General features: G+C 44.1%; 1 protein-coding gene across 2 annotated transcripts in view; it reads left to right on the forward strand.

The window, feature by feature from the left end:
* Positions 1-12,397: 12,397 nt before the first annotated feature.
* LOC141144866 (serpin B6-like) overlaps positions 12,398-25,029 on the forward strand; it is an 82,347-nt gene continuing 69,715 nt past the window's right edge. For both annotated transcript variants that reach the window (XM_073630951.1, XM_073630950.1), the window contains exon 1: positions 12,398-12,538. The gene's annotated coding sequence lies outside the window, so the exon portion shown is untranslated. The remainder of the gene's footprint in view (positions 12,539-25,029) is intronic.

Consider the following 25,029-nt stretch of genomic DNA (forward strand, 5'->3'; position numbering starts at 1 on the left):
TTCAAAAAAGGCCCACACCAAATAACTTTTGGAATAACGCGCAGAGACAGCAGCGCCCTGCACATGCGGAGCTCTGCGGTGTGATGCAGTTGGTGTGCTGCCCTTAAGCTGGCACCTGGAGGGCATCCTGCCTCGTTGGTGATGTGCCTCCTCCTCCTCCTCTCTCCTATCAGGCACCCATGTGGAGTCAGTGACCTCATCATCCCCTCCCTCCTCATCACTGGAGCAAAGCTGGCAGTATGCTGCAGCTGGGGGAACACGACTACCAGATTGCTGTCCTTCTTGGGCACCCTCTCTCTCTGGGCTCACGTTACTGCCTTCCTCTAGCTGGGTACCATCATTGGAGCCTTCAAAACGCTGGGCATCCTCCTGGAGCATGTACCCAACACTGTGGTCAAACAGTTCGGGGGACTCCTCAGGAGGACATGGTGGGGCTAGGGAAGGAGTGACTGATGCCATTGAGCCAAGGGAAGAAGCCGCGTTGGCAGCTGCTTTGCCAGACAAAGTACCCTGAGCCTGGGTGAGAGAGGATGAGGAGGATGAGGACGGCTTGGTCCTCCACTCTACCATGTCTTCCGCATGTTCCGGCTCAACACGGCCAGCTGCTGAAAAAAAGGACAAGCGTGTCCCACAGCCACGTGTTGATGAGGATGCACCGTCTCCACGACCAGCACTGTTGCCTCTAGACACAGAGCCTGCTTGCCCTCTTTTTTATTGGCTTGTGACTGTCTGCCTCTCCTTGTTGGCCTTCCAGACATACTAATGGCTTGCAGTGAGATGTAGCTGCACAAAGCTGGGATGTATATATACTGATACGGCAGCTAGCAGAATCAACTGCCTGCCTGTAGTATTATTAGTATGAGAACACCAGCAATTGTCTTCAGGTAGCTTTAGGTGCACACTGTGCAGGGGACACAGTACACTAACTGTAAATACTGTAGCTGCCTGCCTGTAGTATTACTATAGGATCAGAAGAACACCACCAATTTTATTCAGATAGCTTTAGGTGCACACTGTGCAGAGGACACAGTACACTAACTGTAAATACTGTAGCTGCCTGCTTGTGATATTAATAGGAGCAGAACAACACTAATTGTCTCCAGGTAGCTTTAGGTGCACACTGTGCAGAGGACACAGTACACTAACTGTAAATACTGTAGCTGCCTGCCTGTGGTATTACTATAGGATCAGAAGAACACCACCAATTTTATTCAGATAGCTTTAGGTGCACACTGTGCAGAGGACACAGTACACTAACTGTAAATACTGTAGCTGCCTGCCTGTGGTATTAATAGGATCAGAAGAACACCACTAATTTTCTTCAGGTAGCTTTAGGTGCACACTGTGCAGAGGACACAGTACAGTATCTGTAAATACTGTAGCTGCCTGCCTGTGGTATTAATAGGAGCAGAACAACAGCAATTTTCTTCAGGTAGCTTTAGGTGCACACTGTGCAGAGGACGCAGTACACTAACTGTAAATACTGTAGCTGCCTGCCTGTGGTATTAATATAGGATCAGAAGAACACCACCAATTTTATTCAGGTAGCTTTAGGTAAACACTGTGCAGAGGACACAGTACACTAACTGTAAATACTGTAGCTGCCTGTCTGTGGTATTAATAGGAGCAGAACAACAGCAATTTTCTTCAGGTAGCTTTAGGTAAACACTGTGCAGAGGACACAGTACACTAACTGTAAATACTGTAGCTGCCTGCCTGTGGTATTAATAGGATCAGAAGAACACCACTAATTTTCTTGAGGTAGCTTTAGGTGCACACTGTGCAGAGGACGCACTACACTAACTTGTAAATACTGCAGCTGCCTGCGGTACTGTACTAATAAGATCAGAAGAACACCACTCATTTTCTTCAGGTAGCTTTAGGTGCACACTGTGCAGAGGATGCATTACACTAACTTGTAAATACTGCAGCTGCCTGCGGTACTGTACTAATAGGATCAGAAGAACACCACTCATTTTCTTCAGGCAGCTTTAGGTGCACACTGTGCAGAGGACGCACTACACTAACTGTAAATACTGTACTAATAGGACTAATAGGATCAGAAGAACACCAGCAATTTTTTTCAGGTAGCTGTAAATACTGTAAAAACACCTGCTTGCCTGTCAGTAGGAAGAGAATAACAGGAACGGATCTAGCTAAACTGAATACAGTGTGTGTATATATATATATATATATATATATATATATATATATATATACATACAACACCTAGGACACATATATATATATATATATATATATATATATATATATATATATATATATATACACACACTGTATTCAGTTTAGCTAGATCCGTTCCTGTTATTCTCTTCCTACTGACAGGCAAGCAGGTGTTTTTACAGTATTTACAGCTACCTGAAAACAATTGCTGGTGTTCTTCTGATCCTATTAGTCCTATTAGTACAGTATTTACAGTTAGTGTAGTGTGTCCTCTGCACAGTGTGCACCTAAAGCTGCCTGAAGAAAATGAGTGGTGTTCTTCTGATCCTATTAGTACAGTACCGCAGGCAGCTGCAGTATTTACAAGTTAGTGTAATGCATATGTATATATATATATATATATGTATATACAACACCTAGGACACCTATATATATATATATATATATATATATATATATATATATATGTATATATATATATATATACACAATACACTGTAAGTGCAGCTAACTGACTCGCCTGCCTACTCTATATAACTTAAATCAAATTACACTGTCTCTCTGTCTATCTATGTCTCTCTCAATGCCAGAACACACTACACAGGGCCGCCGTGCAGGCGGCGGCCTTATATAGTGTGGGGCATGTACTAAACCCCCTGAGCCATAATTGGCCAAAGCCACCCTGGCTTTGGCCAATTACGGCTCTCTGTACAGACGGCACTGTGATTGGCCAAGCATGCGGGTCATAGTGCATGCTTGGCCAATCATTATCCAGCAATGCACTGCGATGCCGCAGTGTATTATGGGCCGTAACGCGCCACTTGAATTTGGCGCGAACAGCCCATATTGTTCGTAATTCGGTGAACGGCCGAACAGGCGATGTTCGAGTCGAACATGGGTTCAACTCGAACATGAAGCTCAGTACTACTTTCCATCATACTACACCATTTACCCTCCAAAGGGAGATCAAAGACCCCGAGGGCTGATACCTTATACTAACTGGTCTCCTGCTAGATAATGAAGTCACAATTGTTTCCTTTTATGATCCCAATAAAAACCCTTTGCCCTTTTTTTCTCACACTTGTTTTCAGTAGTGGAATCCCCTCATGATCGGTGGCAATTCAAATCAAGTATTGTATCCGTTCCTTGACAAATCCCCAGCCCCAACTACCACCCACCGCCTATCTTACAAAGAACTCCTTAACCGACACTCCTTTCTTAATACATAGCGAGAACAAAACCCTGCAAGACGACAATATACACATTACTCCCATCCCCACAAACAGTTTTCCCGCATAGACCATCTCTTTGTGAGCGTCAGCACCTCGGTGCTTATTCTAAACTCACTCATTATACCATGCACCTGGTCAGACCATAATGCGGTTATGACAACCCTCTACGTCCCACGGCCCAACCTCCTAACCTGGTACATAAACGACAGTCTGCTGGCCAATCCTACCTATCGACAGGAAATAGAAAATGCCATAAAAGACTATCTTGTAAACAATGCACCCAATGATACAAACCCCCTGACCCTTTGGGAAGCCCTCAAACCATCCATCAGAGGGCTTTGCATCAGCCAAGCATCTCACCACTGTAAGATGAAGCAACAGCTTCATAAACGCCTGGAAGAAGCATTCTACAAGGCTTCGGACAACATTCAAACCTCACCCTCTCGGTCAAATAAAAAATCTATGACAAAAGATGCTTGGAACTCAATCTCTTTTTGACGGACTCGACAGAAAAGATTCTCCGCAATCTAAACATACTTTCTATATGAAAGCAAACAAACCAGACACATTCCTGGTCTTAACACTATGCAAGGCTGACTATACTCCAAAACCCATCCTGTTAAAGCTAACCAAAGATATCTACTCTAGTAACCCACTAAAAATCCTACATGAATTCCGCAAGGAAACTCTCTGAACTATACAGAGAAACAAACAAGTTCGACCAATCGTGCCTGAATACGCTTCTATTCTCTGTTCACCTCCCTTCCCTCTCCTCTTCCCATCAAGAGATTCTAGACAGACCTATCACAGATATAGAAATTCAAACCGCAATAAAATCACTGAAACCACGTAAATGCCCGGGCCCTGATGGCTTCTCAGCCACATACTACAAACGCTTCGCTACACTCCTGCCCTCCCTCATGGTTGCAGCCTTCAACTCTCTCTTCACAGGTCACTCCTTCCGCACAGAATCCCTCACTGCATCCATCTCCATGATTCCAAAGCTGAATACAGACGACACATCCTGATCCAACTACAGAACGATCTATATCTATACTTAACCTAGACGTCAAGATACTTGCTAAGATTCTCTCTACCTGAATCAACCCCATTATAGGAACCTTAATCCGCAAAGACCAAACTGGGTTTATTTCCTCCAGAAAAAGCAGGTGACAACATACGCAAAGCAACACTCCTAGCTCATGCTGCTCGATCCCGCCACATCCCTGCCTGCTTCTTCTCACTTGACATACAAAAGGCATTCGACTCGCTATGCTGGTCTTATCTAGACTCCATTCTTCCCTGGTGGGGATTCCGAACACATTTCCTGCGATGGATTGCCACTTTATATCAGAATCCAAAAGCCTACAGTGCCTTGAAAACGTTTTCATCCCCCGTGAAATTTTCTACATTTTATCATGTTACAACCAACATTGTATATGTACTTCATTAGGATTTTATGTGATAGACAAAGTGCCAAATAATTGTGAAGTGGAAGGAAAATGATAAATGGTTTTCAATTTTTTTTTACAAATAAATATGTCAAAAGTGTGGTGTGCATTTGTATTCAGCCACCCTGAGTCAATACTTTGTAGAACCACCTTTCTCTGCAATTACAGCTACAAGTCTTTTTGGGCATGTCTCTACCAGCTTTGCACATCTAGAGAGTGACTTTTTGCCCATGCATCCCCACAACATAATGCTGCCACCACCATGTTTCACGGTGGGGATGGTGTGTTTAGGGTGATGTGCAGTGTTAGTTTTCGGCCACACATAGTGTTTTGCTTATAGGCCAAAAAGTTAAATTTTGGTCTCGTCTGACTAGAGCACCTTCTTCCATATGTTTGATGTGTCCCTCACATGGCTTCTTGCAAGCTGCAAATGGGACTTTTTATGGCTTTCTTTCAGCAATGGCTTTCTTTTTGCCACTCTTCCATAAAGGCCAGATTTGTGGAGTGAACGACTAATAGTTGTCCTGTGGACAGATTCTCCCACCTGAGCTGTGGATCTCTGAAGCTCCTCCAGAGTTACCATGGGCCTCTTGAATGCTTTTCTAATTATTGCTCTTCTTGTCCAGCCTGTCAGTTTAGGTGGATGGCCATGTCTTAGTAGGTTTGCAGTTGTGCCATGCTTTTTCCATTTTCGGATGATCGGTTGAACAGTGCTCCTTTAAGATGTTCAAAGCTTGGGATATATGTTTAAAACCTATTCCTGCTTTAAACTTCTCCACAACTTTATCCCTGATCTGTCTGGTGTGTTCCTGGGCCTTCATGATGCTGCTTGTTCACTAAGGTTCTTTAACAAACCTCTGAGGGCTTCACAGAACAGCTATATTTATACTGAGATTAAATTACACACAGGTGGACTCTATTTATTATTTAGGTGACTTCTGAAGGCAATGGGTTCCACTAGATTGTCAGAGTAAAGGGGCTGAATACAAATGCACTCCACACTTTTCAGATATTTATTTGTAAAACATTTTAAAAACCATTTATCATTTTCCTTCCACTTCACAATTATGTGCCACTTTGTGTTGGTCTATCACATAAAATCCCAATAAAATCTGCTCTCAAACTCTGTGTGTCGGAAAATCCGATGGAAAATGTGTGATGGAGCCTACACACGGTCGGAATTTCTGACAACAAGGTCCTATCACACATTTTCCGTCGGAAAATCCGACCGTGTGTACAGGGCATTAGTGTACCAAATTTCACTAAATACTACTACGCCGCTCAATTGGCACAGTTGCCCAACTACTACGCCACCAAGGAAACCCAAATATGGGTCGTACTAGAGGCGGTCGACAGCGACCCTCTCTCCACCGCAAATCTCCTCTGGATAACCCCTGCTCAACGACAGACAATTACGAATCCTATCACTAAACACAGCCTCTCCATTTGGGACAGGGTGAAAACTTGCTTCGGTCTCCAATCTCAGCACAATCCTCTCCTTCCTCTGCAACCCCTCCTTTTACCCAGCCTGGTCCTTCCCAACCTCCTTCTCAGCATGGTCGAACGCAGGACTGATACGCACCCACCACTTCTTCAAATCTGCTCCTATCACACCCTTTGCCACACTTCGCAAAACGCATGATCTTCCAACCGTGGAGACCTTTAAATACCTACGAATAAAAAATTTCCTGACCTAAAACGCTCCCCCACACTCGACGCGACGACGACCCCAGGCTTCACAATCTTTAGGGATGAGCCGAACACACACCTGTTCGGCTCGGTTCGCAGCAGAAAAAAAAAAAAAGTCCCACGAAGTCCATTCATCTTCTTCTCTCGCTCCGCCGCACCAAAAAAAAAAAACCCCCGCACGCTGCCATCGATCCACCTTCATGGGAGGCACCCGCCTCCCATGAAGGTAAACGGGTGGCCGGCCCCCCTGACGCACAGGGATGGGGGCGGGGCCACTCATTTACGTAAATGGGTTGCCCCGCCCCCCTCTGATGCCACGGGGAAGCCATTGGGAAGCCCCCGTGTGACAGAGGGGGCGGGGTCACCCGGGAACATCACTGCGTGGCCCCACCCTCAGTTACAAAAGAACTGTCTTCTGAGAGGTAGGTCATTACGGCGGGTGCCTCCCATGGAGGCGGATCGGTGGCGGCGTGCTGGGGTTTTTTTTTTCGGTCTGGCGGAGCGAGAGAAGAAGATTAATGGACTTTGTGGGACATTTTTTTTTTTTTAAAAAAGGACTTGTCCCAAGATGTGTCTTGTGGTTTTTTAACATTTTGACACTTTTTGGGAAATGGTAAGGGTACAATGTACCGTTACCATTTCAAACAGGGGGGGGCCGGGATCTGGGGGTCCCCTTGTTAAAGGGGGCTTCCAGATTCCGATAAGCCCCCTGCCCGCAGACCCCCACAACCCTTGTCCGGTGGTTGTGGGGTGCTTGGTGAGGTCCTTGTCCCCATCTCTCGACCCCCCCCCTTTTACTGCAGCCTGCCGTAGATAAGGGTCTGGTATGGATTTTTGGGGGGACCCCCACGCCATTTTTTTTTAAATTTTGGCTCGGGGTTCCCCTTAAAATCCATACCAGGCCTAGACAATTCATTATAGCCGCAAGTAGTTTTAAATGACTTTTTTCCTTTAGAAATGTCATTTTGTGCAGGTACTGTTCTAAACACAGGAAAAAGGCGCCACTTTGCAGGCATACTATAGATACCCCTCAGGTACAAAATTTAAAGGAATATTTCACTTTTATTGTTTCACTTTAAGCATTATTAAATCACTGCTCCCGAAAAAACGGCCGTTTTTAAAACTTTTTTTTGCATTCATACATGTCCCTTGGGGCAGGACCCGGGTCCCCAAACACTTTTTATGACAATACCAAGCATATAAGCACTTTTGATTTCTCCCATAGACTTTTAAAGGGTGTTCCACAGCTTTCGAATTTGCCGCGAACACCCCAAATCGTTTGCTATTTGGCGAACAGGCGAAGACCTAATGTTCGAGTCCAACTTACGTTCGACTCGAACATCGGGCTCATCCCTAACTATTTTTGAACAAGCTTGCAAATCTGACTCCCCAGATGCCCAACTACTCTCACACACTTCCTCTTCCCCCTCAACCTATACAAACAAATGGGAGACTGACCTTCACCTCCAAGCAGAAGCACTAGATTGGACTCAAATCTGGCAAGCAACCAAATCAGCCACACCAAACATATTGGCTCTTGAAACCAACTACAATGTACTCACCAGATGGTACCTGGTCCCTGCCAGAATATCTAAATTCCTACCCCAATATCCCTCCCATTGCTTCCAAGGCTGCACTGCCCCGGGCACACACATACACATCTGGTGGGAATGCCCTATAGCCCGCTCCTTTTGGTTGGAAGTGTTCAAAATCCTCTCCACTATGTTCAATACTACCTTACCACCTGATCCGACCATAGCGCTTCTGAAAAGCAAACCACAGGCCTTAACTTGCCGCCAATTCAAACTCATGCTCTTTGTAACCACTGCAGCAAAACAAACCGAAAGCGCGGAAATCCGCTTAAATTTGCACAGTATCAGTCAAACAAAGAGTAACACAGACAATGATTCACGCAAAAACCGAAGCAGTCCTTCTTGATAAAGTGTTCAAATTGGAATCACTGTGGAACCCATGTTCCCACATCGAACACTACCTACCTCTGGGCTTTGACAGCTCGCTACTATTACCTTGAAGGTGAACATTGTTTCACGACCTGCAACAAATTTACCTGGCTCATTGATATCTACTCTAGTTTGAAGGTTACAAGTTTTGTTTATTAATATGCTATTTATACTGTTGGATGTTTTACATTCTCGGCAGCTACATTCCAGCTGTCTAATATCTTTTTGGCAATTTCAAAAAGTTCTCATATGCCATGTTTTGTACTTTACATTTTTTTTCAAAGTGAAATGAAAGGTATTTGTTTTTTTTTAGCGTATAGCGTATTAGAGCTACTAACTTCAAGCAGAAAATCATTTAGGTGTGACTGGGGCCTTAAAGCGATATTAAAGCCTTGTTTTAAAAAAATAAAAATAAATAACAAACATGTTATACTTACCTGCTCTGTGCAGTGGTTTTGCACAGAGCTGCCCGGATCCTCCTTTCCTCGGGGTCCCACGCTGGCGCTCCTCCCACCTGCTGGGTGCTCCCACAGGTATCCAAGCAGACGCGATCCCAAGCTCCCATTTACACACAGAGCCACGGCTTGGCCCTGCCCCCCCTCCAATCCTTCTGATTGGCTCACTGACTGTGATTGAGAGTGTAAGTCCCCGGAGAGGCAAGGCTCTCGTGGACATTTCTGGATCGAGAGAATGCATTAAGGTAAAAAAACCTTGTGCCTTTACAACCACTTTAACCACTTCCCTACCCAGCCATAGACATATGACGTCCTGGGATGGGATCTCCCATCCTGGGTGGACGTCATCTGACGTCCTGGGATTCCCGGACGTCTAGGGGGCGCGCGCCTGCCGCGTTGCTCGGGACCCGGTGCGTGTGCCCGGCGGCCGCGATGTCCGCCGGGCACACGCGATTGCCCGTTAACTGGGCCGGACCGTGGATCTGTGTGTGTAAACACACAGATCCACAGCCTGTCAGGTGAGAGGAGAGCGATCTGTGTTCACAGAACAGCGGAACACTGATCGGTCTCCTCCCCTTGTACGTCCCCTCCCCCTACAGTTAGAAGCATTCCCTAGGAAACATATTAACCCCTCCCCGCCCCCTAGTGGTTAACCCCTTCACTGCCTGTCACATTTACACAGTAATCAATACAATTTTATAGCATTGATCGCTGTATAAATGTGAATGGTCCCAAAAATGTGTCAAAAGTGTCCGATGTGTCTGCCATAATGTCGCAGTCACGAAAAAAAATCGCGATCGCCGTTAAAAAAGAAATAAATATTTTTTTTAAAAGAATGCCATAAATCTATCCCGTATTTTGTAGACGCTATAACTTTTGCGCAAACCAATCAATATACGCTTATTGCGATTTTTTTTTACCAAAAATATGTAGAAAAAATACGTATCGGCCGAAACTGAGGAAAAAATTTGTTTTTAAAAAAAAAAATTGGGATATTTATTATAGCAAAAAGTAAAAAATATTGTGTTTTTTTCAAAATTGTCGCTCTTTTTTTGTTTATAGCGCAAAAAATAAAAATCGCAGAGGCAATCAAATACCACCAAAAGAAAGCTCTATTTGTGGGGAAAAAAGGACGTCAATTTTTTTTGGGTACAACGTTGCACGACCGCGCAATTGTCGTTTAAAGTGCAACAGCGCTGAAAACTAAAAATTGGCCTGGGAAGGAAGGGGGTGAAAATGCCCTGTATTGAACCGATTAACCACTTCAATACAGGGCATTTTCACCCCCTTCCTGCCCAGGCCAATTTTATGTTTTCAGCGCTGTCGCACTTTGAATGACAATTGCGCGGTCATATAACACTCTACCCAATTGAAATTTCTATTTTCCCCACACTTAGAGCTTTCTTTTGGTGGTATTTGATCACCTCTGTGGTTTTTATTTCTTGCACTATAAACAAAAGAAGAGTGACAAATTTGAAAAAAACACAATATTTTTTACTTTTTGCTATAATAAATATCCCAATTTAAAAAAAATAAAATTTTTTTTTTCCCTCAGTTTAGGCCGATATGTATTCTTCTACATAATTTTGGTAAAAAAAAATCACAATAAGCGTATATTGGTTGGTTTGTGCAAAAGTTATAGCGTCTACAAAATAGGGGATAGATTTATGGCATTTTTTTTTTTTTTTACTAGTAATGGTGGCGATCTGAGATTTTTATTGTGACTGTGACATTGCGGCGGACATATCGGACACTTTTGACACTATTTTGGGACCATTCACAAATATACAGCGATCAGTGCTATAAAAATGCACTGATTACTGTATAAATGTCACTGGCAGGGAAGGGGTTAACACTAGGGGGCGATCAAGGGGTTAAATGTGTTACCTAGGGAGTTATTCTAACTGTAGGGGGAGGGGACTCACAAGGGGAGGAGACCGATCGGTGTTCCTCTGTACTGGGAACACATGATCGGTCTCCTCTCACCTGACAGGACGTGGATGTCATATGATGCCCGCCCAGGATGGGAGATCCCTCCTGCAGGCGTCATTTGACTAGGGGCGGGAAAGCAAGTGGTTAAGGATCTGCCACTGACGGCTTGGTGCCAGATACCACAGTATACTTTCGGAGGTCTAGTGGCCTCCATGCCACAATGGGTCAGGGCTTTTTTGGCAACAAAACGGGGACCTACTCAGTATTAGGTGGGTGGTCATAAGCCTATAGCTGATTTGTGTATTTCAGTGTTGCTACCAGACACTGCTAAACCACTAAGAGCATGTCATAATAGCATGGTACTGCATTGAGGCTGCTTACACACTCTCTCCCATCCTTTCCCTGAATACATTCCTCTGCCTCAGCTCCAGAATGTGCAGATGACACAGTGTAGGAGCTGTAATACTTCCATTTATTACGAGAACAGTGTACAGCTGACAGTGTAGGAGCTGTAATACTTCCATTTATTATCAGAGAACAGTGTACAGCTGACACAGCGTAGGAGCTGTAATACTTACATTTATTATCAGAGAACAGTATGCAGCTGACACAGTGTAGGAGATGTAATACTTCCATTTATTACGAGAACAGTGTACAGCTGACAGTGTAGGAGATGTAATACTTACATTTATTACCAGAGACCAGTGTGCAGCTGGCACGGTGTAGGAGATGTAATACTTCCATTTATTACTAGAGAACAGTGTACAGCTGACAGTGTAGGAGATGTAATACTTCCATTTATTACTAGAGAACAGTGTACAGCTGACAGTGTAGGAGATGTAATACTTCCATTTATTACTAGAGAACAGTGTACAGCTGACATGATGTAGGAGATGTAATACTTACATTTATTACTAGAGACCAGTGTGCAGCTGGCACGGTGTAGGAGATGTAATACTTCCATTTATTACTAGAGAACAGTGTACAGCTGACAGTGTAGGAGATGTAATACTTACATTTATTACTAGAGAACAGTGTGCAGCTGACAGTGTAGGAGATGTAATACTTACATTTATTACTAGAGAACAGTGTGCAGCTGACACAGTGTAGGAGATGAATGACGTCCATACCATTTATTACCAGAGAACAGTGTGCAGCTGACACAGTGTAGGAGATGTAATACTTCTATTTATTACCAGAGAACAGTGTGCAGCTGACACAGTGTAGGAGATGTAATACTTCTATTTATTACCAGAGAACAGTGTACAGCTGACACAGTGTAGGAGATGTAATACTTCTATTTATTACCAGAGAACAGTGTACAGCTGACACAGTGTAGGAGATGTATGACTTCCATTTATTACTAGAGATACAAGAACAGTGTGCAGTTGACATAGTGTAGGAGATGTATGACTTCCATTTATTACCAGAGAACAGTATACAGCTGACTCAGTAATTCAGCTCCCACTTAGTAGAGAAGAGTGTCAGCAGATAGGGGCGGGGCTCATTGCTGGAGTCAGTCAGGCAATGATCACTTCCTGCTCCTTTCCTGATCTGTGTGCAGCTCTCAGTAACTGAGCCTCTGTCTGAGTACTCTCCCAGCATTACTCTCTACCTGAGACTTTTCTGGACAGGTGAGTCCTTTTTATTAGGAGGAAGTCTTAGCTTATATATTGAAGGTGTATCTTCTGTGAGAGGGGTACACTAAGACATGCAGCTCTTGTGCTGTGCTATTTTTCTTTAGAAAGTTCTGCAGAAAAGACAGTTCTCTCCTGTACAGTACAGGGAATGGCAGTTTGTTAGAAATGTGAGCAGCAGGTGTGTTCAGGGTGAGAACCTGCATGACACACCTTTATTCCTTCATTATGGGTAGTATGCTTGGCCCTATTCTTGGCATGCTACCATAGTATTTACTAGATGTTTCCCTTCTTGGCATAGTGTAACACTGGGAGCAGGTAGAGCTGCACAATCATTAATAATCATAGGCATTTGCTAATTGTGTTAGATGGATTTGACTTGTAATTACAAATCGCAGCATCATTTATCCTCACCAAACGTATTACCTTGGCATCATGTGAAAGTACAGTACGGTACTTTCAGGTGCGGTGCCAACAGCCCGGAGCGGTGTGTTTGGGTGGGGAGGATTCAGTCATGGGGGCAGAAATGAATTTTTACTGTAAATACTCATGTCCCCAAAGTATCTTCTCTGTCTAAAAGTTAACCTAAAGTAGAACTCAAAAATACAATAAAATCATTATTTTCACACCCCACAGGATGAGGGGGTCCTCATACTATAGGGGTAAACACTACACAGGATGAGGGGGTCCTCATACTATGAGGGTACACAGGATGAGGGGGTCCTCATACTATGAGGGTACACAGGAAGAGGGGGTCCTCATACTATAGGGGTAAACACTACACAGGAAGAGGGGTCCTCATACTATGGGGGTACACAAGAAGAGGGGGGTCCTCATACTATGGGGGTAAACAGGAAAAGGGGATTCTCATACTATGGAGGTACACACTTCACAGAAGGATCCCCAGAATATGGGGGTACACACTACACAGGAAGGGGGGTCCTCATACTGTGGGTGTACACAGGAAGAGGGGTCCTCATACTGTGGGTGTACACAGGAAGAGGGGTCCTCATACTGTGGGTGTACACAGGAAGAGGGGTCCTCATACTGTGGGTGTACACAGGAAGAGGGGTCCTCATACTGTGGGTGTACACAGGAAGAGGGGTCCTCATACTGTGGGTGTACACAGGAAGAGGGGTCCTCATACTGTGGGTGTACACAGGAAGAGGGGTCCTCATACTGTGGGTGTACACCCTGCACAGGAGGAGAAGGGTCCCCAGACTTTGGGGTTACACACTACACAGGAAGAGGGGGTCCTCATACTATGGGGGTAAACAGGAAAAGAGGATTCTCATACTATGGAGGTACACACTTCACAGAAGGATACCCAGAATATGGGGGTACACACTACACAGGAAGGGGGTCCTCATACTGTGGGTGTACACAGGAAGAGGGGTCCTCATACTATGGGGGTACACCCTGCACAGAGGAGGAGAAGGGTCCCCAGACTTTGGGGTTACACACTACACAGGAAGAGGGGTCCTCACACTGTGGGGGTACACACTACACAGGAAGAGGGGTCCTCATACTGTGGGGGTACACACCACACACTTTTTCTGTGTAAAATCAATATTGGCGGTAGAGCTGGGCGATTTTTTTTTTTTTTTCTCCCAAAAAAAATCAGCGTGTTTTTTTTTTTAAAAAAAAAAAAAAAAAAAAACGCTGATTTTTTTGGGAGAAAAAAAAAAAAAAACTTGATTCACCATTCGAATCAAGTGTTTTTTTTTTTTTTTTTTTTTTTTTTTTTTTTCTTTTTTTTTGTTTTTGATGGACACGGCGCCGGTCCTGAGGAGCTGCGGGCAGGAGTTCTTAGTCGAGGCCGCGGCTTCGGCCTAGTCTGCGGCGTCCGGCCTCATGGACTAGGCCAAAGCCGCGGCCCGGCCTCGCCTAAAAACTCCTGCCCGCAGCTCCTCAGGACCGGTGCGGTGTCAGCGCCGGTCCTGGTGAAAAAAAGAAAAATCTAAAAAATCGATTTGCTGAAAATTTGAATCGATTTGACCTCTCAACAAGATTCAAATCGATTTTTTTTTTTTTTTTCCCCAGCCCTAATTGGCGCATACAAACACAACATAACTTATAAAATTCCTCATCAATCTAGAAGATGAAACTGTATTGAAGTAAGAAATAAAGCTCTGTGGATGAATGAGGTCTTGGGGCTCATTCATATGGGTGCTGTGGCTTGAACCAAATTTATTATTTTTTCTTCTTTTAATGTGCAGGCAGCCTGTGTTACGCTATGGGGATGCAGCACCTATATGAACACAACCACAGGTCCTAACTTGACAGGCATGTGGCTGCACATGTACACAGACAGTATCCATTCAAGGCTACACCTGTCAAATTAGGACCTGCGGCTGTGTTTGCACAAACGGCTAATTTACACTGTGTGGGGCAGACAATCCATATGAACGAGCCTTTAAGCTGTCCATACACCTATAGATTATCTGCAGATTTTCTATGGTTAGTTGGAAAAAGTGCAACAGATTTCTCCATGTTCGCTAAACTGTGTGGATGGAGGAATCTCCCACTTTTTCCATCTAACCATAGAAAATCTGCAGATAATCTATAGGTGTGTGGCTAGCTTTACTCTTATTCTCTTACATTTTTAATCATTTGTTGCAATTTCTTTATTTTTTTTACAGTTTTTTTTTTTTTTTTTTCACAATGCTCTTTGGGGGGGGGGGGGGGACAGTGGATGGTGTCATTAGGACAGAGGATGGTGTTACTGTTTTTTCATATTATTATTTATTTTTTTGTTCATTTTTTTTTTTACAATTGTTTTTAACAATCCTGTGTGTCTGCAGGAGCCGGTAGGAGAGTAGAGGAGAAAAGCAGGAGGCACTGCACATGGGGGGCCCGGCAACTGGGGAAATCGGACAGTGAACAGGAGAGGGTGGTCAGTGTGGTGGTAAGGGGGGGGGGATTAAAGAAACCGATCCCCTCTCTGTACAGTTGATACAGTTGAAAGCAGTGGAAGGGGGAGACTAAGCTGACATTTAGCTGCTCTAAAGAGAGCCATACAGGGGATCGCTTCCTTTAATGCCCCCCCCCTCCGCACTGATCCCCCTCATGTCCACAGCTGCAGGAGTTTTCTGTGTTCACCTGTGGAGCGGTGTGGAAAACTGCAAAAAATGCAGCTCTCTGCTATAGTGTAAATAGGCCTCAACCTACAAGTCCCTCTGACCAGTAACACACCTTCTGTATTAGAGTGCCTCCATTTTGGATGAAGGAGCACAGGGGGCACATTTGGACAGCAGCATCGTAATCTGGGGGGGTAGAGGAGTGTTAGATGGACTGGAAGTTTTAGATACCCCTACAAATTGAATCTGAATTCTAGCTAATACTTTTATAGGCAGTCACAGCAAACAGTTTGTTCCTTTTGGGATAAAGGGTTGATATAAATAAATAAAAGCTGATCATTCTAAGCACCCTTGCCAGAAGTAAATGATTTGTTTCAACTCTCTAACTGCTACATCTGCAGAACATCTTTTTCTACTGAAAAACAAAAGGCTTACTGGCCAGATTACCAGGTGAAAATAAAAGAAAAATGACTAAAAAAAGAAAACTAGTGCAGCCATTCTTGGCAGGCTTCCAATTGGCAAATACCGAATGTCAAAATGATATTTTATAAAAAAACAGTGAAGGCGCAACAGCAGTGCAATAAAACAAATTAATAATATAAAATAAAAAGAACTATGGTGCAAATAAAAAGTTCATATTTCATCCGACATTGCTGTCAAAAGGAAAAACAGTGAATCTTCTTAAAGGTGTTCCAATCCCTGTGATTAAATCGTGCAAATAAAGTGCTTCACCCGAAGAGATAAGTCAAAGAGCTCACCAGATAATGGTCACAGAGTGACCCTCAGGCATATAAAGGACCAGATTGATAGCTCTCATCCGAAGTTCCCTTTAACCACTTCAATACCGGGCACTTATACACCTTCCTGCCCAGACCAATTTTCAGCTTTTAGCGCTGTCGCAGTTTGAATGACAATTGCACGGTCATCCATCACTGTACCCAAAACTAAATTTTTATCATTTTGTTCCCACAAATAGAGCTTTCTTTTGGTGGTATTTGATCACCTCTGCGGTTTTTATTTTTTGCTAAACAAAAAAAAAACAAATTTTGAAAAAAATAAAAATTTTGCTTTTGTTTCTGTTAAAAAATGTTGTAAATAAGTAAGTTTTCTCTTTCACTGATGGGCACTGATAAGGTGGCACCAATGAGGTGGCACTGACGATGGGCACTGGTAGGCGGCACTGATGGGTGGCACTGATATGCAGCACTGATGGGCATTGATAGGCGGCACTGTTGGTCACTCATGGGTGGCACTGATGGGCACTGATAGGCGACACTGGCCACTGAAAGGCTGCAAAGATGGGTTCTTATGGGTGGCACTGCTGGACACTGATGCTGGGCACTGATAGGTGGCACTGATACGCAGCACTGATGGGCAGCACTGGCAGTGGTAGGCATTGTGAGTGGGCACTGGCAGCTGCCTGGGCATTGATTGGCAGCTGCCTGGGCACAGATTAGTATTTCCCTGGGGGTCTAGGGGGCATACCTGGTGGTCCAGTGTGGATGTCTTCCCTGGTGGCCCTGGGCAGCTTCCCTGGTGGTCCTGGGCGGGATCCGAAGGGGGGCTGTGCTGATAATCAATCAGCACAGACCCCCCTGTTAGGAGAGCAGCCGATCGACTCTACTCGCGTCTGTCAGACGCAAGTGAGGAAAAGCCGATCACCCGCTCTTCCTATTTTACATTGTGATCAGCCGTGATTGGACATGGCTGAGCACGTGATAAAGAGTCTCCGTCAGAGACTCTTTACCTAGATCAGTGTTGCGGGGTGTCAGACTGACACACCGCAACAACGATCGCCGCAATGCGCGCCTCAATACCCTGCCGACGTCATATGACGCCCAGTCAGGATATTGAAACCACTTTGCCGCCGTCATTCTGCTATATGGCGGGCGGCAAGTGGTTATGGATGTTGTACTAGAGGACTGCTGTATGTAGACGCCCAAATCTCAAGCTAATACAGGAATGGATCTATGTATAGACTGCCTCACCTTCAGCTTCTCCACAACATCTGTAAATGGTGGCTCCTCCGAACCGCCACGCTGCGTCTGCCGGCCCCGAGTCTACTAGCTGCCAGTGTCACCTCCGTCACACCGTTGGTGTACAAGACATTCACTGTCCTCTCTCCTCTCCGCTCCTCTCCGACCACCACCACACTCACTCTGTCTCTACCCGACTAATCCCACCTACTCCGCCCCTCACCAGACCCTCATCCTTTACAGCGGCCATTTAACAGCATTTGCTGTATTAAAATATGACAAATAAGATTTAGATTTCCTTTGAAGAATAGCAACTCCCAATATACAGAAATGGTGGTAAATCCAGTGCTTTGTAGTTATATGGTAAAATACTGTATCAGCATTGAGTGAGCCACTGCATGATCACAGCCCACTTTTTGAAAATGCCTCAGATTATTTCCTACTACTGACTTCTACAGTATACTGATAATATTCAGTGTTAGTTCAGTAAAGAAATTGCAGGCTGGGGTTTTTACTTCAAGTAGAAGCCCGGTTTAAAGGTGCTGTCTTTAAACAAAAAAAGCTGCAATACGGTAAAACCTTGGATTGCTAGCATAATTCGTTCCAGAAACATGCTTGTAATCCAAAGCACTTGTATATCACAGTAAATTTTCCCATAAGAAATAATGGAAACTCCAGATGATTCGTTCCACAACCATTTATTCGTAAGTCCTTCAGTTAATAGTCCATATTAAAAGAATATAGCAATGTGATAGGTTGTGTAACCATAGAATGTTCATCCACAAATGGAAGCTTCCACAAGGGGATTAGAAGCAAAATCCAGCAGGAGCTACAGAGTAAAAAAGAGGAGAGGCGCCTCTAAGTGTAGCAATATGGATCTCACCATTGTCAGTTTGTAATCGTTACCAGGAAGACTACCCTGCAGAGCGATCTGAAAGCGAGGCTTGGAGCGCTCGCGGAGCACAGTGTGGAAGGGATGACGTTGATGGCAGTGAGGAGGACTGTCTATGTGGACAGGTTTACCCCAGATGCCAGCATACTTAGATGTGCCTGTTTTAATCATCAACCATGTGAGTTGCTAAATGTTGTACCGTCATTAAATGTATTGTTACAATTAGAGGCGCTTCTCATCTCTTTTATACTCAGTTGTGACATGACGGTACTTGTATATCAAGACATCGCTTGTTTATCAAGTCAAAATTTATTTAAAAATGTTTCTTGTCTTGCAAAACGCTCTCAAACCAAGGTTTTACTGTACTCACATTATTATCAGTGCTAATCCCCCCCCCAAAAAAAAAAAAAACTTTTCTCTCAGTGTCACCCACCCACATTCTGGGAACCCAAGCTGTCTTTGACACAACCCTGGCGGGATGCATTATCGCGCATCCTGGGCTTATAGAACTCCTGGACTGTGCAGTAGCCACACATCACTACCTGAACTATTTGGTCACTGCTGTGAAGGTGGAAGGGATAGAACAGGTGGGGAAAACTGGAATTTTGGTTTAAAAATGATGAGTCTATATCTTTAGGTTTTAGAAACACTTAAAAAAAGTCCCCTTTTTGTCCCTATATTGCAGGGGTATTGAATTCAATTTGACGGAGATCAGCCAAATTTTTTTGCCAGCAGAGGTCCGAGGACTCCTCACATCACTCGCCCCCCCTCACGTGACAAATCCCCCCCCCCTACACAGATGATCTGCCCCCCACAGCACTGCCCCTCTTCACATCAACTCCCTCACACACACAGCACTGCCCCCTCACATCCCAAATCCACCCACAGTAGTGTGATATGCCCTCTTCACATCACCTGCATCCCCATTACATCACAAATTTCCTGTCCCCCAGAAATCTGCTCTGCCCTCTTCACTCCCATAAAGCACTGCCCCCCCTTACTTATGAGCAGAGGTAGGATGCAGGGCAGTCCTAGCCACCAATCACTTGCTGGTTAATATGAAAAGCAGCCAGAGCCGCGTCTCCCGAAGTCTGCTTAATACCAGCACTCAGCTGATTACCCGCCCCCAGTGCAGAGCTGTGCCTCCTGCACCCAGGATATTACCATGGTGCCTCCCGACATGCAGAGAACAGCCGACGAGGCTGGGGAAGAGAAGCGGCTCCTGAATGACGCGACTGCGGTTCCGGATCTGGCCCATGGTCCACCATTTAGCGATGCCTGCTATATTGCAATGACTCATGTTCCCTTAGGCCTCTTGTCCTCTTGGCACTGCAAAGTCGCAAATTTTTTAAAAATGCATAAAAAGTAGGTTATATAGTTTCCAATTGCATAGTTCACACCAGTTCAGTCAGTTCCAGTCAAAAAATGTAGAACATGCTGCATTTTTTCCTGCTCTGTACTGGACTTGAACGTAGAACAGTAAATTGCAGTAAAAAATGCACCAGAACACACATGCCCCTATTTAAGATGAAGATAATAAAAAGGGGACAAATGCATTGGAACGTTTTAAAAACGCAGTGGAACCGATCAAAAAAGCTCATGCAGAAACACACCCGGACTGCGTTTCTGTCGTGTGAACTGGCCCTAGATGAATGAACCTTTGATTACAAATGCAAAACTTGCAGTCTGCAAGTCTGCCCATGCCCTGCCCTTTTCATTCCCTTCCCCTGGAATGGTTTCTCTGTCAGCCAAATGTGTATGATCTGGATGGCTGATTATATAGCTCTTATGTTGGTAATGTTTTATTGTATTCTATAAATAAAATCATGCTTCCTAATGTTCAGTAAGTAGATGCATCGCTCCAGGTTAGTGCCCAACCAAGTGGACCCAAGACTGTGTGTAAGCCCGATCAAAGAGAATAAAATCCATCACCACGATGTCTCAAGAATAAAACCTATACAATTTTATTAGATCCAAAAGGAATCAGTACCTGTAAATATTGACGCATTTCAGCCTCTTACATAGGCCTTAGTCATAATAAAATAAAAACATGAAAAATTGGTTTTAAAGCGGAGTTCCACACAAAAATGGAACTTCTGCTTTTTGGAACCCTCCCCCCCTTCCGGTGTCGCATTTGGCACCTTTCAGGGGGGAGGGGGGTGCAGATCCCTTTATAGGACAGGTATTTGCACCTACTTCCGGGCATAGACCCCCGCGGGGGTCTACGCTACTTCCCATCCCCCCCCCCCCCCCGCGCTGTCTGCTGGGAAACACACGGATCCCAGAGACAGCAGGGACCATTCGGATTGCGCAGTGCGACTCGTGCATGCGCAGTAGGGAACCAGGAAGTGAAGCCGCAAGGCTTCACTTCCCGATTTCCTTATCGAAGATGGTGGCGGCAGCACCCGAGGGACGGTTCGTCCTCGGGTGCCGACATCACGGGTGCCCTGGACACGTGAGTGTCCTTATTTTAAAAGTCAGCAGCTGCAGTATTTGTTGCTGCTGACTTTAAAAAAGAAAAAATTGGCTGACCTCCACTTTAAATACTAAAATCCTCAGGCGCAAGAAAGAGGAGTGGGCAGGGCAGTCTTCAAACCAGGTAAATTAACACTTCAATGGTTTTCCAGCTGCAGTAGCCTCTGTCATCTAATGAATAAAAATGTATCACTATCAGTTGTCATAAACGTATACAAGCTGAATATAATAAAATATAGTATAAGTGAAATAATTAGAAATGCAACTGGCAATTATTAGAAAGAAACAAAACTGCATCTGAGAAAGAGAGGTGGACTACTTCAGATGTAGATCCAGGTCCCACCTAAGGCCATGTGGCACTCTGGTCTGTAATCTAAATTTCCACCAGGCCTCTCTGGCTAGTAGTCTCCGATGACGATCTCCTCTCCTTACAGCATGAGGTATACATTCTATCTCAAAGAAACCAAAACCCCTCATATCTCCCAAGTGCATATCTTTCACTTCAGCCCCAGAACATTTGGCTGCTCAATGACCAGGTAATTTTTTTTCGATTCAGCACTGCGTCGCTTTAACCGTTTGCCGACCGCCACATGTACATATACGTCGACAGAATGGCACGGCTGAGCAAATGGGCATACCTGTACATCCCTTTGAATTTGCCGTCGCATGTGTGACCCTGCCGTGAGCTCCGTGAGTGTGATTGCGGGTCCCGCGGACTCTATGTCCGCAGGGATACCCACGATCGTCTCACGGAGCTGTAGAATGGGGAAATGCTAATGTAAACAAGCATTTCCCTGTTCTGCCTAGTGACTCTGATCACAGCTTCCTGTGATCAGTGTAGTCACACGTAGCGCCCCCCCCCCCCCCCCACAGTTAGAATCACTCCCTAGGACACACTTAACCCCTGCAGGGCCCCCCTCCTGGTTAACCCCTTCACTGCCAGTCACATTTACACAGTAATATATGCATTTTTAATTGCACTGATCACTGTATAAATGTGGTCCCAAAATCGTGCTATAAGTGTCCGATCTGTCTGTCATAATGTCGAAGTCACAATAAAAATCGCCGCCATTACTAGTAAAAAAATAAAATTATTAATAAAAATGCCATAAAACTATCCCCTATTTTGTAGACGCTATAACGTTTGCTCAAATCAATCAATAAACGCATATTTTTTTTACCAAAAATATGTAGAAGAATACGTATTGGCCTAAACTGAGGGAAAAAAAGTTTTTTTTTAGTATATTTTTTGGGGATATTATAGCAAAAAGTATTGCTTTTTTTTTTTTTTTTTTTTTTTCTTTTTTTCAAAATTGTCGCTCTTTTTTTGTTTATAGCGCAAAAAATAAAAACTACAGAGGTGATCAAATACCACCAAAAGAAACCTCTATTTGTGGGGAAAAAAGGGCATCCATTTTGTTTGGGAGCCACGTCGCACGACCGCGCAATTGTCAGTTAAAGCGACACAGTGCCAAATTGCAAAAAGTGCTCTGGTTTTTGGCCAGCCAAATGGTCCAGGGCTGAAGTGATTAACTGACAATTGCACGGTCGTGCGACGCTGTACCCAAACAAAATTGACGTCTTTTTTTTCCCCACAAATAGAGCTTTCTTTTGGTGGTATTTGTTCACCTCTGCGCTATAAACAAAAGAGGAGTGACAATTTTGAAAAAAACACTATCTTTTACTTTTTGCTATAATATCCCAATTAAAAAAAAAAAAAAAAAAAAACAAATGTTTTCCTCAGTTTAGGGCGATATGTATTCTTCTACATATTTTTGGTAAAAAAAATCGCAATAAGCGTATATTGATTGGTTTGCGCAAAAGTAAAACTGCAGCGGTGGCTGGTCCGGAAGCGGTTAAAATGTTTAGATACATTTGAGATTGCTTTGGCATTGGGATTCAGTGAATCACAGAAATGTTCAGAAATTCTACACTTTAGGGAATGTATTGTGCAGCCTACATATTGTAGACAAAATGTTTTGCATTCTACCACATAGACCACAAAGGTTGTATTACAATTTATATAATGTTTTATAGAAAACTACTCCCCAGTAACTGACGATTTCACCTGAGGATTTTAGTATTTACAACCTGCTTTCATGTTATTGTTTCATTATGACTTAGGCCCCTTTCACACGTGCGGATCCGTTTTTACTACTCCGCTTGCTCAGCGGGGATCGCTCCGTTGATTCCCGCTGAGCCGGCGGATGACAAGTCCGTCTCTGCACTCTGTGCAGGGACGGACCTGTCAGAGCGCCGCTTTCCCCTATGGGGGGATCAGATGATTACGGACCACCTGTCCCTTTTCATCCGATCCGCAGACGGATTGAAAAATAGGGTTTTCCTCCGTCACACTTTTTCTGATCGGAGCGGGTCGGATGTCAGCGGACAAGTCACCGCTGAGATCTGTCGCTCCATAGAGGTCTACGGAGCGCACGTTCAGGTCTGCCTAAAAAAACTGACAGGCGGACCTAAACGGTCCGCAGGTGTGAAAGGGACCCAAGGCCTATGTAAGTGGCTGAAACACATTAATATTTACAGGTATTGATTCCTTTTAATGGATGGATCTAATAAAATCGTATGTTTTTATTTTTTGAGACATTGAGGTGACAGATTTTTTTTCTCTTTGATTGGACGTTTGACTACCTGAGTACTGGTGCTGTGTGGGCACATGAGTCTCTATCTCATCCTGCTTATTATTGAGGGCTATTTTGGGGCAGCAGCATGATTTCAGGAGATGTATGGACTGTGCCCAGTTCTCAACCAAGAAGCACAATAAAACAAATGAGATGGCTGCACACCGGGATCAGAAGCCCAAGTAGAAAACCTGTACTGAAGTAAAATCCACCATCAGCACAGTCAAATGAGCTGGGAACTTATGATCATTTGACTGCGGTTGGTGGATTTTGCTGCAATAAAGGTTTTTTTCTTGGACTTCTGATCCCGGTGTGCAGCCATCCAATTTGCTATACTATGCTTCTTAAGTTTCTAATGTTACTGATGTTGCTTGGAGACAATAATTTTCCAATGGAGCCATTTTTGTACAGAAAATAATCTTGCATATCAGGTTTGATATAAAGACACAACATTATGTAAAAATGGTAATGTACGAAGTCCCCATATCTGATTTAGTTTTATCAAACACAATAGTGTCATTTATTGGTTCCTCTAAACAAAAGTTTGAATATTTTGTAAAATTCAGTCTAAAGCCCTGTACACACTAGTTGTGTGTGTGTGTGTGTGTGTGTGTGTGTGTGTGTGTGTGTGTTTTTCCATTCAACCCAGCTGAGCTGAATTAAAAAAAACCTGACAGCTCTGGAGGAGCCGCTGTACTAACAATCCAATGTTGGAACAGTGATCACCCCTGCTGTGCTATTGTGTTCTGACAAGGGAACAATGCTCTGTCAATGTTCAGGAGTCAGTCGGCAGACCTTTTTCGATCATGCCCCTTGAACAGAAGACGGCCCGACTCCAGTATACATGGGCCAAATGACTAGCATCTGTATCATGTCATATGAAATTTCCAATGTGCCATGGAGTTCCCCGCTATGTGTTATCGAGGGTCATACACACCCGATTTCCACATGGGTAATGTTGTCCCTTCTTAGATTGTACTTTATGACAATCCTGCTGTATACTACTTTTTTTTATATCAACTTGCTGGAAATGATATATTTATGTAGGAAATGACCAATAATAGGGGAGATAGGTTGCATCTGTTATGTGCAGCAGGTGGTAGTCAAATGCCCCTAAGCACAGTAGAAAGTAGAACCGTGCCTGCACTATACATTCCTATATGTATTGCAGTACAGGATGTACAGTTCCAACCACACCTCATATAAATCAGTGAAGGAATAATCCATCTGTGGAATGCAGCCATCATCCACACTTTTCCCCAGACCTTTAGGGCACAATTGCTTTGTTGCCAACTATATTGAAAGCTGAAAAAGAAAATCGCCGGACCTGAAAGTAAACTGTCACACCCAGCAATATAATAGTAACATGAATTTAACCTTAACTTACCTCTTACCTATTACACAGATAAAGCCATACATATAGAGTTGA

The sequence above is a fragment of the Aquarana catesbeiana genome, linkage group LG05 (assembly GCF_042186555.1).
Source record: "Aquarana catesbeiana isolate 2022-GZ linkage group LG05, ASM4218655v1, whole genome shotgun sequence".
Taxonomy (NCBI): Eukaryota; Metazoa; Chordata; class Amphibia; order Anura; family Ranidae; genus Aquarana; species Aquarana catesbeiana.